The sequence below is a fragment of the Leucoraja erinacea genome, chromosome 6 (genome assembly GCF_028641065.1).
Source record: "Leucoraja erinacea ecotype New England chromosome 6, Leri_hhj_1, whole genome shotgun sequence".
Classification (NCBI taxonomy): Eukaryota; Metazoa; Chordata; class Chondrichthyes; order Rajiformes; family Rajidae; genus Leucoraja; species Leucoraja erinaceus.
The window spans coordinates 10,550,630-10,564,698 of record NC_073382.1 but is presented as its reverse complement, the minus strand read 5'-3'; positions in this window follow the sequence as shown (position 1 = coordinate 10,564,698).

The following is a 14,069-nucleotide window of genomic DNA, read 5'->3' as shown; positions in this document are numbered from 1 at the left end:
TTTAGAGGGGTGAACCCCCGAAAAGCACCTGGACCTGATGGTATACCCGGTCGTGTTCTAAAAACCTGTGCGGACCAACTAGCTGGAATTTGTACGGACATTTTCAACCTCTCACTTCTGAGGTCTGAGGTCCTCACCTGCTTTAAGAGGGCATCAATTATACCAGTGCCCAAGAAGAGTAAGGTGACGTGCCTCAATGACTATCGACCAGTGGCACTAACGCCGGTAGTGATGAAGTGCTTTGAGAGGTTGATCATGGAGCAAATCAACTCCTACCTCGACAAAAACCTGGACTCACTGCAGTTCGCTTACCGCCACAACAGATCAACGGTGGATGCGATCTCACTAGCCCTCCACTCCGCTCTGGACCATTTGGACAACAAAAACTCATATGTCAGGCTGTTATTCATCGATTACAGCTCGGCATTTAACACAATCATCCCCTCCAAGCTGGTTACCAAACTCGCAGAACTGGGTCTCTGCGCATCCCTCTGCAATTGGATCCTCGACTTCCTCATTCACAGACCACAGTCTGTTCGTATTGGTGGAAATGTGTCAGCCTCGATAACAATCAGCACGGGAGCACCTCAAGGCTGCGTGCTCAGCCCCCTGCTGTACTCACTATATACTCATGACTGCGTAGCCAGTCACAGTGCGAACTCCATCATCAAGTTCGCTGACGACACCACTGTTGTGGGACGTATCACTGATGGGGATGAGTCAGAGTACAGAAGAGAGATCGAGCAACTGTCCATATGGTGCCAGCGCAATAACCTGACCCTCAACACCAGCAAAACCAAGGAACTGATTGTGGACTTTGGAAGGAGTAGGAGGGGGACCCACAGCCCCATCTATATCAACGGGTTGATGGTTGAAAGGGTCAAGAGCTTCAAATTCCTGGGTGTGCACATCTCTGAAGATCTCTCCTAGTCCGAGAACACTAATGCAATTATCAAGAAAACTCATCAGCGCCTCTACTTCCTGAGATTATGGAGAGTCGGTTTGTCAAGGAGGACTCTCACTAACTTCTACAGGTGCACAGTAGCGAGCAAACTGACCGGTTGCATCGTGGCTTGGTTCGGCAATTTGAGCGCCCTGGAGAGGAAAAGACTACAAAAAGTAGTAAACACTGCCCAGTCCATCATCGGCTCTGACCTTCCTTCCATCGAGGGGATTTATCGCAGTTGCTGCCTCAAAAAGGCTGGCAATATCATCAAAGATCCACACCATCCTGGCCACACACTCATCTCCCTGCTACCTTCAGGCAGAAGGTACAGGAGCCTGAAGACTGCAACAACCAGGTTCAGGAATAGCTACTTCCCCACAGCCATCAGGCTATTAAACCTGGCTCGGACAAAACTCTGATTATTAATAACCCATTATCTGTTATTTGCACTTTATCAGTTTATTTATTCATGTGTGTATATATTTATATTATGGTATATGGACACACTGATCTGTTTTGTAGTAAATGCCTACTATGTTCTGTGTGCTGAAGCAAAGCAAGAATTTCATTGTCCTATACAGGGACACATGACAATAAACTCACTTGAACTAGAGCCACTACGATATATCTATGAACTCCTACAGACTCGTTACAAACATTCTGCGAGTTTGACTCAAGAGGAAAACTCGTGAATTACCTCGTGAAAGTGGGACAGGCCCTTAAGATTTTAATTCTGACAAGAATACAACTTAATAGTGTTCCAACTAAGTTATCACAAAATCTTTTGAGATAAGCTTAAAATTCTATGTTTCATGAATGCTAATAGTCATCTTACTCAATTGCATGTGTGATATTTTTGAATACATAATAATTAATTGATTAACAAACATTTCCCTCTGGGTATGAATAAAGTTTATCGTATCGTATTGTATCGTATTTCATTTATAAATGTTCACCCTTGACCCTTTGGGGTATGTGCTCTCAAATTACAAATATATTTTTCTCTATGATGAATCAGTGCACTATTCTCCTTGTATCGGAATTGACTATTAAACATTTCCATGATACATTTAACACAGCCTTTTCCATTTCCAGAATTTTGCTTAATTAAATATTTTAAAGAAAGCATGATTCAGATGGGTAAACAGTAATTCTGCATCGCAACATTAAATTTCCTCATGGGTTTCCAGGATGGGAAACATGAAGAATTATAAAAATTTTGAGCAGCAGTTTCAATTCATCTTTGAAGAAGTCCACAACAAAAAGATCACCATATTCACAAACCAAATGTACAGTATAAACTATACTTGACCTGGCATTGACCTTACATGTTACCTCTGCCATTGACCTACTGAGCATTTATAATGTTCCCTGTTCTGACATTGTATATTCTTCAGATTTGAACGAGTTTGAGAATAAGTGGTCACCAAGCAGTTGTAATATCAGCCCTATTGGAGATATCAGAATCTACAGTTGGAAAACCAAGTCATGATTGCCTCCTGGAATTTTGTCCAGTTGCCATAGTAATGGCCCTGTCCCACTGTACGAGTTCATTCAAGTGCTCTCCAGAATTTCTTTTAAATCAAACTCGTAGTAAACACTTAGAATGAATGTAGCGGGTAGGTCGGAGCTCGGGGACGTCTCTTAGCGGCTCGTAACGCTAACGGCAGGTACTCGGGAAACGCGGTAAGCTCGGGAAGACTCGTGAAGATTTTTCAACATGTTGAAAAATGGCCACGAGAGCCCCGAGTACCGACGAGCGGCCATTGCCGTAAATCTCTGAGTTCGAATCAGGGCAAACTCGGGAGAACTCTTTGAATGAACTCGTACAGTGGGACAGGGCTTTAAAACCTCACATGGCTAGTATTTGACAAGAAAAGAATCATTGAGTAGCAGATGTTGGGGTAAATCCTCTATGACATTTTAGTGGTGCGATATTGTTGGGGTCTATTTATATATGAAATGGAAACATTTTAAACAATAATTTAAACAACAGATGGATTCAACAGTGGCTGAATGGGAGATGCCAGAGAGTAATGGTGGATGGTTGTTTGTCAGGTTGGAGGCCAGTGACTAGTGGGGTGCCACAGGGATCTGTGTTGGATCCACTGTTGTTTGTCATGTACATCAATGATCTGGATGATGGTGTGGTAAATTGGATTAGTAAGTATGCAGATGATACTAAGATAGGTGGGGTTGTGGATAATGAAGTAGATTTTCAAAGTCTACAGAGAGATTTATGCCAGTTGGAAGAGTGGGCTGAAAGATGGCAGATGGAGTTTAATGCTGATAAGTGTGAGGTGCTACAACTTGGCAGGACAAATCAAAATAGGACGTACATGGTAAATGGTAGGGAATTGAAGAATGCAGGTGAACAGAGGGATCTGGGAATAACTGTGCACAGTTCCCTGAAAGTGGAATCTCATGTAGATAGGGTGGTAAAGAAAGCTTTTGGTGTGCTGGCCTTTATAAATCAGAGCATTGAGTATAGAAGTTGGGATGTAATGTTAAAATTGTACAAGGCATTGGTGAGGCCAATTGTGGAGTATGGTGTACAATCTTGGTCGCCTAATTATAGGAAGGATGTCAACAAAATAGAGAGAGTACAGAGGAGATTTACTAGAATGTTGCCTGGGTTTCAGCAACTAAGTTACAGAGAAAGGTTGAACAAGTTAGGGCTTTATTCTTTGGAGCGCAGAAGGTTAAGGGGGGACTTGATAGAGGTCTTTAAAATGATGAGAGGGATAGACAGAGTTGACGTGGAAAAGCTTTTCCCACTGAGAGTAGGGAAGATTCAAACAAGGGGACATGACTTGAGAATTAAGGGACAGAAGTTTAGGGGTAACATGAGGGGGAACTTCTTTACTCAGAGAGTGGTGGCTGTGTGGAATGAGCTTCCAGTGAAGGTGGTTGAGGCAGGTTCGTTTTTATCATTTAAAAATAAATTGGATAGTTATATGGTCGGGAAAGGTATGGAGGGTTATGGTCTGAACGCAGGTGTATGGGACTAGGGGAGAATACGTGTTCGGCACGGACTAGAAGGGTCGAGATGGCCTGTTTCCGTGCTGTAATTGTTATATGGTTATATATAATAAATGCCAAATTCTCTCACGATCGGTTTCCATTATAATTCAGCATATTTCAACTTTGCTACAGCAGAAAAATAAAGCTATTTTCACCTGCCTATTGGGGTCAAGGAAAGAGCGTTCATGTCGTGGCCCAGTTTTCACCAATCTTTCCACCACCACGCACAAGAAGCACAGGAAGCGCTAGACACACACCAGTGTATACAGATGTCGAGAAGTGTGTTCAGCTCTGGCTGACCAACTTCTAATCTTGTGTGTGGACTCGATAAGAAGAAATTCAAGTTCAAGTTACGTTTATTGTCACATGCACCAATTGGTACAGTGAGATTTAAGTTACTATACAGCCTTACGAATAAAAAAAGAACACAATACACTATAGAGTTTAACATAAACATCCCCGCACTGCGGAATCAAGAATAGAATAGAATAGTTTCTTTATTGTCATTATAACATGAACCATGTACAACGAAATTTAAAAATCAATTAATTTAAAAATCAATTAATTTAATCAATATTCCCACTGTGAGGGAAGGCACAGTCATCTTCCTCATTATTCACCCGTGGTCAGGGCGTTTGAGCCCTCCGCAGTCGCTGCTACGAATGGCCCAATGTTTCAGGCCCTCTTGCTGGGAAGATCGAAGCACCGACGTCTGAACGGAAGAACGCACTCAGCGGCTTGGAGTTTCCGAATCGGCCACTTCCTACCGGAGACCGCGGCTCCCGAAGCCCACAGGCCGAGCTGGGTAGAGATTCCACACTGGTGACCCCCCGGTAACGGGTCCCAAGACTCCGCGATGTTAGAGTCAGCGCCGCCCGCGGCTGGAAGCTCCGCTGACCACAGCTCCATGATGTTAAACAGCTGGCCCTACACTCCGGAGCTCCACACGGCGATCCCCGGTCAGGCATCGCCCGCTCCGCGATAGAATTCAGTGCTGCACCGCTGCTGAAGCTCAGGCCGGTCTCCGGCAGGAAAGGCCGCGCCAATCCAGATGGTAAGCCGCGAGGGGCGGCGCAGATGCGGCTCGGAGAAAAGACACATTCTCGACCAGTTAGTGACTGGGAAACAGTTTTCCCTTGTCCCCCTCCAACCCCCCACATAAAAAAGACTAAAAGACCTCCAGAAACATACTTTTAGACAGGCTGAAAATAATAAAAAGGATGAAAGACGGACGGCTGCTGGCGAGGCTGCCACACGTGGCGCCACCCGATGGAATTGCGACCAATTTACCAGCTCTGCTTTTTACCAGCTTTCAGTGAAAAATGAGATGGCAATGAAGTACATATGTCATAACAAAGGAGGCTCTGGTTCAATGTTCTCTCCTGAAATGTGTGCAGCTAGACAAAGTTTCAATATTTAAAATCATATTCAATATTGTTTCATACCATGATCTCGAGAAATGCCAGATTTGAAAAACTTCTCCAGATTTTTGATGGAAGATCGTGTTATGGTTTACATAACTCAAATACTAAAACTGGCAACGTGTTATGAAGGAAATCATCAGATATTTTGTCTTTGTATTTCCCGACCCACACAATTTTATCCGCGTGTTCATTTTCCCCAGGGATTTTTCCTACTGCGGCTAGTGGGAAGAGATCTGGTGCAATTTTTCATTCTTTTACAAATAAAAACTGAGCACAGTAAGTTATAGATCAGTTTTACAGCTGCTAAGAAACTTCTGCCTCCACTTCCAAATCAAATAAACGCAGAACTTCAACCCAAGGGATTAGCTCTTATATTCCTGTTGTGTTTTGTTTTCGACAATGGTGACTCACAATACTTCCAAAGTTCTGTTTCCATTTGGAAGATTAGTCATTGGTAATGGTGTTATAAAACACTGAATGTAATGTTAAAACTGGAAATGCACCACTCCATCTGTAGACTTTAGACTTTAGAGAAACACCATGGAAACAGGCCCTTCGGCCCACCGATACCAGCGATCATCCCGTACACTAGCACTATCCTATACACTGGGGGCAATATACAATTTACAGAAGCCAATTAGCCTACAAACCCGTACATTGTTGGAGTGTGGGAGGACACTGGAGAACCCGGAGAAAACCCAAAGTCACAAGGAGAACGTACAAACTTCGCACACACGGCACCCATGGTCAGGATCGAACCCGGGTTTCTGGCGCTGTAAGGCTGCAACTCTACCGCTGTGCCGTCGTGCCATCCTATTTAGAACTAAGGGGTGTAGTCTTGGAATAAAGAGATGTGATTGAGTCAAGAAATATTTATTTCTGTTCTATTAGTCAGCTCGGCAAAGGGAATATCAGAATGGCACCAGATATTTTTCATCCAAGACCAGCTATTTTAATAAAAATATTAGTTTTATTTTTAACAAGCACAGCAGCTTGTGCACCTCTGAATAGTGTGTGCAGCTGTAAACATGAACCTCTGGATCACCTTCTTGTCCATAACAAAGCATTCTTCACATAGTGACTGTTAACATGGGATGGTTGTTGTGCTAACTGATAGATATCCACCCCGACTGTCAACAGTCTTACTAACTTCACCCACATGGACTGTTTTTTTATTTTAGCTCCCTACTGGCACAGCCTCCCTCCACTCATTCAAGGTAATTCACCGGTTGAAGGTAGGTGTGTAATGAACTAAAGTAGAGCATCAGTTTAAAGCACGTCCATACATCAACATCTGAGGAACTGGAAGGGACAAGTTCAAACCAGCATTTGATTGGCTTCCAAACATGGGCACATGTGGAAAAGGAGCAGGACATGAGCAACAGGAAGGAGCTATCAAGGGGTGAGCTTCTTCAGGCTTCTTTCCATTAGTTCCAAAGTCTGATGTAAAGTAACATTGGTAGGCAGCAAGGAACACGTTGCTTGCTTGCCTCTCTTAGAGATAAATGGTGTAAGAATGAATGATACATTATGAATAACCATATAACCATATAACAATTACAGCACGGAAACAGGCCATCTCGACCCTTCTAGTCCGTGCCAAACACATAATCTCCCCTAGTCCCATACACCTGCGCTCAGACCATAACCCTCCATTCCCTTCCCATCCATATTACTATCCAATTTATTTTTAAATGATAAAAACGATCCTGCCTCCACCACCTTCATTGGAAGCTCATTCCACACAGCTACCACTCTCTGAGTAAAGAAGTTCCCCCTCATGTTACCCCTAAACTTCATTCCCTTAATGAATGATACTTTATTGTAACATGAGACAAGTCACAGCGATATACTTTGTTTTGCACACCCAAGGTATGCAAAGAGTCGCCACATAAAGGACGCTGACAAAGCTACACGTGTCCCATTTTATCACAGTCCATTTTTAACACATTCCATTTGTGGTCCCCCTTTGTTACTGGTGCCCCCCATGCCGGAAACCAAACGGATCCAATCATTCATGTCTGGCAGTGAGCATCACAACAGGAGCGTTTCATCTGCTAGTTTGGCGATGGCTGGTGATGCTGGTCAACTACTGTGGCTTGTCCAGATATCTGGAAGTGGGGAGCACAGACCTTATCTGCACCACAGTGCTGCAGCATGTCGTTTAGCGATACAGCGTGGAAACACATGCTTCGGCTCACGGAGTCCGCGCTGCCCAACGATCCCCGTACACTAGCACTATGCGACACAACACAGCCAATTTACAATTTAACCAATTGGCCTACAAACCTGTACGTCTTTGGAAGCTGGAGCTCCAGGAGAAACCCCACGCAGTTCACGGGGAGAACGTAGAAGGTATCCAGGCTCAGGATTGAACCCAGGTCTCTGGCGCTGTAAGGCTAAACTCTACCGCTGCTCCACTGTGCCACCCTTGTTCTTGCTGCTTTCTCAGAGTGTTGAGACTCTTGCATCAGGCATCAGGCATCAGGACCCAGATGTCCCATGATTTGCTACGTCATGGAAACATAACCCTTTGGGTCTGTTCATCGATTGACTGAGATCGTGGCAGACTTAGAATTATGTACATCCCCTCCCACATATCTCTTCCAAAGCGAGAAAAACTTTGCCAATGTAATTACAAACCACAATGGAAATAAACCAATGCAAGTAGGGTCACAAACTCCCACTGTGACTTACAGTCCTGCTAATCTTAAAAGTAATTTAGAGTCTCGGAGGAAATAAAAGAACCACTTCTGTTTGACAGTGTGAAACAAAGGCTTGCACTATTGAAAGAATGTTTGTAACTTAATAAAATTGCACTTCTACTGAACCATTACACTAAAATTGCACTGGGGAGAAACAGTCATAAAAGGCAGACAAATCCGAAAACAGATGTACTCATATTAAAAAGATTTGATAATCATAGTGCTTTTGCATTACTGTCCTGTTTACAGTACTCACACAGTCTTTGCATATCACAATTAGCAACGCCACAATGCCAATCCAGATCCTTTTGCATATGTGAACAAACACTGTTCTCCTGCAGTAGAGAGATAAATAAAATTGGAGGAAAGGCAACTGGTTTGGTAATTGAAAGGCGTGAAAGAAAACAATGAGAAACTAACTTTTGGCTTACATTTTCGTTTTAGGTTAATTGTGGTGCACTGGCAATGGCCCTAAGGACAAGAAAATTTGGGATTTTATTATTTTATGAATATACTGGAACCAATTTGATATGCAGCATAGCAAAAGTATGGAGAAAGCCTTATAACTTATGATGATTAAAAGCTTCATAAATAGGAAGATAAAAAGAAATGCAAGAAATTAAACTATAAGTCTGTAGGACACTTGTTTAATATCAGTTTTTATTACCTTGGCAAAGCAAAAATGCTGGCATAAATTTTAACAAATCCTGTCTATATTGGTGTACATAATTAACAGACAAGTGTATCTTAAAGGTAATGGAACTTTTCTTTCTATGGAATATAGAAACATAGAAAATAGGTGCAGAAGGAGGCCATTCGGCCCTTCGAGCCAGCACCGCTATTCATTGTGATCATGGCTGGTCGTCCCCTATCAATAACCCATGCCTGCCTTCACCCCATATCCCTTGACTCCACTAGCCCCTAGAGCTCTATCTAACTCTCTCTTAAATCCATCCAGTGACTTGGCCTCCACCGCCCTCTGTGGCAGGGAATTCCATAAACTCACAAATCTCTGGGTGAAAACGTTTTTTCTCACCTCAGTCTTAAATGACCTCCCCTTTCTTCTAAGACTGTGGCCCCTGGTTCTGGACTCGCCCAACATTGGGAACATTCCTCCTGCATCTAGCTTGTCCAGTCCTTTTATAATTTTATATGTTTCTATAAGATCCTACCTCATCCTTCTAAACTCCAGTGAATACAAGCCTAGTCTTTTCAATCTTTCCTCATATGTGACTTAATCTGAATGCGTTTAAAATGTCAGGTCCAGAAATATAATATTTAAACATTATGTTACCAGAAGCAAATGGTCATCCAAACCAATGTGGGTAATATTAAAAAGGCTGTGAGGCCTTTACAATTGAATTGCTGACCCACTCTGATTTTAACAGCATTGCCAATGTTGTAAACCTTCACCATTGTGTTCACTAATCAATGGGAAATGGCTCTGATCCAGCAATGTTCTGACACTTGATTATTTACACTCCGCTGCTTTCCACAAGCAGAGTGCAGAACCATTTCAAACAGGAAATCTTGCTTTTTCATTTAGGCTGGTGGGAACTTGACAGCGTCCCTTATTCACACATATAAATTTGAATCAAGATATTTCATAGAAAAATTCAGAGATGCAATCAGTAATAGCTAATTAAAAATCATGTCTAATTAGAAGTACCTAATGCAGTTCACAGTAAGTCACCAATTCCCTGCTAAGGTCCAAAAGAGTGATGTGCATCATTGGAATTTAAAAATTGGTTCAAGGTTGGTGGGTTGGTTTTGTCTGAGTTCACAAAGAAATGTATAATTGAATTTAAGACTAGACTAAATATTTATTAATCCCACTCTGCCTCAGCAAACCATTGAACTCAGACATTAATGACAATGTTATATAATGAATGCAAGCTCTTCCTATATCCAAACATCAGAATGCCCTTAATTACAGTTTCTAAACTCTCAAGTGTTAGGTCAGCATTATCAATCATGTCATTTAAATTTATGGGTTTTCTTAGGCTTTGGGATTATTGTGGTAGCGTTGCAAAGTTTGCATTAGTGTTGGATATTCCTAGTTCATGAGATCATTTATGGCATCATCTTCTCCCAGATCCCCGGGCAAGGACTTGATTAAGTATCACATTACCTGATGTAAGCTATCAATTTTTGCATGCACTATGCCATTTTACCATTGCTAAAAATCTTTTTATAATGTCACAAGATGAGTAAAGCTTGTCCAAGAAATGGGCAGCACAAGTGATTTTGTTTAGTTGAGTTTCGAGATACAGCACAGAAACAGGTCCTTTGGTCCACCAAATCCGAGCCAACCAGCAATCCCTGCACACTAGGGACACACACTAGGGGCTATTTACCATTTTACCAAGCCAATCAGCCTACAAACTTGTACGTCTTTGGAGTGTATGGGAGGAAACCAGAGCACCCGGAGAAAACCCGGTGGTCACCGGGAGAATGTACAAACTCCATACAGACAGTGCAAGTAGTCAGGATTGAACCTGTCTCTGGCACTGTAAGGCAGCAACTCTACCACTGGTCCTGTTATAGCTGGAAGTTCATCTATCACAGCAATTAGAGCAAATCATATTCTCCAACCTCGAATGCCGTGTCATCACAATAATGAAGAACCCATCAAGGACCCAAACAATTGCTACATCCATGGATTAATGGGGTCTCAGAAAAGGCATCAGACATTACCAGGATCCTTTATCTTCTATTTGAGATGATCAGGAAGATTTTAGGCAGCAATCACATCAAGAGTTCCACTGATAAGTTTAGAGGGTCATTAAATGGGCATCCCTTGGTGCCTGTGAATTACCTCAGATTTCCCTGTTGATGTGGAGAACCTGCCCCATCCCATTTGCGTTTTGACAAATGGAAAATATTTCAGCATTACCAAGTTTGTCCGAAAAATATCTGCACTGCTCCAAACCTGCCCTTCCAACATTCCCACCCTTTGGAACCTGCAGGAATAAGAGTTTCTTTATTCCTTCCTGTTGAGTATTAAATGAGGCCAGGTTTAGCTCAAACACATTGCATGCAAATTGGTAATCACATGCAGTTATGAGATTTGATGTGAGATATTGAGAAATTAAAATGGTATCAATGGAAATGTTATTAAAACTGGGGTTAAAGCTTTAAAACCATGCAAAGGTCATATGCTGCAACTGACTCATTGTCAACTGACCTCTTTCTCAACAGATTCATGAGGTTCAATAAAGGGACAATAATCCCCAACACGGCCTTCCCACTGATGAGAGAGCAGGAATCATCCAAATTTACAGTCACAGAGATTTAGCTGAATCACATAATTATTATCTGCCAATTAAGAAGAAACTGGCATGAAATTCATAATTTTAACAAAATTACATCTGCATAAATTTGATTTCATTAATAAATTGTGCCATACTAAAACCAGTTTCACTCATTAAATCATCCCCCAAGCCACACAACCTACTCCAACATAACTGAAATAATGTACTATGTTTCCAACAATTGTGCTCCATACTGCACATATTTGGAAGCATGGTTTTTGCACTATTATTGTTTTATATTTCTCTCACTCCCTCTCTCTCTATATATATATGTGTGTGTGTGTGTGTGTGTGTGTGTGTGTGTGTGTGTGTGTGTGTGTGTGTGTGTGTGTGTGTGTGTGTGTGTGTGTGTGTGTGTGTGTGTGTGTGTGTGTGTGTGTGTGTGTGTGTATTTATTCATATGCATAATATGGAGTTATATATAGTTCAGAAGTTAATAAAAAATATATATATATATAATATATCATATATAGTTCATATATATATAATAGTTCATAAGTTCTGAGAGCGTAATTAGGCTGTTTGGCCAATCAAGTCTACTCCATCATTCAATCATGGCTAGAGTACCAAGTTTACATATCTGTTGTGCTGCTGCAAGTAAGAATTTCATTGTTCTTTTTGGGACATATGACAATAAAACACTCGTGACTCTTGTGACCATTCAATTAAGACTTTCTAATTGTGCTCATTTGCTCAGGCAAAAGTGATCAGCAGGGTGTATCAATTTCTTTAAATGAAGAACCCATCTATTCCTCACCGACATAAAAAACGATTAGGGCATGTCATTGTAACAAGGAAATTATTCAGATTAGGTTTTTTCAAGTCATTTTCAATAAATTGATTGGTGTCGTCATGTATGGAATTAGGCACCTTTATTTAAATATATATTTTCCATGGCAAACTCAAGTTCATCTGTATTAATAAACCTGTCATTCTTAAATTATCATTTGATCAAATAATTGTAATGAGTTTGGTAGGTAGGCAAAAAAGCTGGAGAAACTCAGCGGGTGCAGCAGCATCCAACACCCAGTTTCTACTGCAGTTGTACAGGGTCTTGGTGAGACCACACCTGGAGTATTGCGTACAGTTTTGGTCTCCAAATCTGAGGAAGGACATTATTGCCATAGAGGGAGTGCAGAGACGGTTCACCAGACTGATTCCTGGGATGTCAGGACTTTCATATGAAGAAAGACTGGATAGACTTGGTTTATACTCTCTAGAATTTAGAAGATTGAGAGGGGATCTTATAGAAACTTAAAAAATTCTTAAGGGGTTGGACAGGCTAGATGCAGGAAGATTGTTCCCGATGTTAGGGAAGTTCAGGACAAGGGGTCACAGCTTAAGGATAAGGGGGAAATCCTTTAAAACCGAGATGTGAAGAACTTTTTTCACACAGAGAGTGGTGAATCTCTGGAACTCTCTGCCACAGAGGGTAGTTGAGGCCAGTTCATTGGCTATATTTAAGAGGGAGTTAGATGTGGCCCTTGTGGCTAAGGGGATCAGGGGGTATGGAGAGAAGGCAGGTACGGGATACTGAGTTGGATGATCAGCCATGATCATATTGAATGGCGGTGCAGGCTTGAAGGGCCGAATGGCCTACTCCTGCACCTAATTTCTATGTTTCTATGTTTCTATGTAGCGAAGGAAATATGCAACGTTTCGGGCCGAAACCCTTCTTCACACGGATTGTAATGTTGTCTGATTGTATTAAAGGTAGATACCAAATGCTGGGGTAACTTAGTGGATCAGGCAGCATCTCTGGAGAGAGGATATGGGTGATGTTTCGGGTCGACACCCTTCTTTAGATTGCCTAATTGCATTTATGGATAAGAACTGTTACGTTTGTGACAATGCAAATGGGTTTGGTTATTACTGAGTATATTAAACCCATGGATATAGAACTGTCATTTCACAGGACAATTTACATCACACAAAGAGTTCATTCGGTCCATCGATCATAGGCCTGCTGACAGTGAAGCAAAACTGTCTGCCCCATTCCTTCCATCTTTCTCCAGAGCACAGCAAATTACTCCCTCTGAAGTCTTAGACATAGACATAGAAAATAGGTGCAGGATTAGGCCATTCGGGCCTTCGAGCCTGCACCGTCATTCAATATGATCATGGCTGATCATCCAACTCAGTATCCTGTACCTGCCTTCTCGCCATACCCCCTGATCCCTCTAGCCACAAGGGCCACATCTAGCTCCCTCTTAAATATAGCCAATGAACTGGCCTCAACTACATTCTGTGGCAGAGAATTCCAGAGATTCACCATTCTCTGTGTAAAAAATGTTTTTCTCATCTCTGTCCTAAAAGATTTCCCCTCTATCCTTAAACTGTGACCCCCTTGTTCTGGGCTTCCCCAACATCGGGAACAATCTTCCTGCATCTAGCCTGTCTAACCCCTTAAGAATGTTGTAAGTTTCTATAAGAACCCCCCTCAATCTTCTAAATTCTAACGAGTACAAGCCGAGAGTCTATCCAGATAAACTTTCTTCATATGAAAGTCCTGACATCTCAGGAATCAGTCTGGTGAACCCTCTCTGTACTCCCTCTATGCCAAGAATGTCCTTCCTCAGATTAGGAGACCAAAACTGTACGCTATACTCCAGGTGTGGTCTCACCAAGACACTGTACAACTGCAGTAGAACCTCCC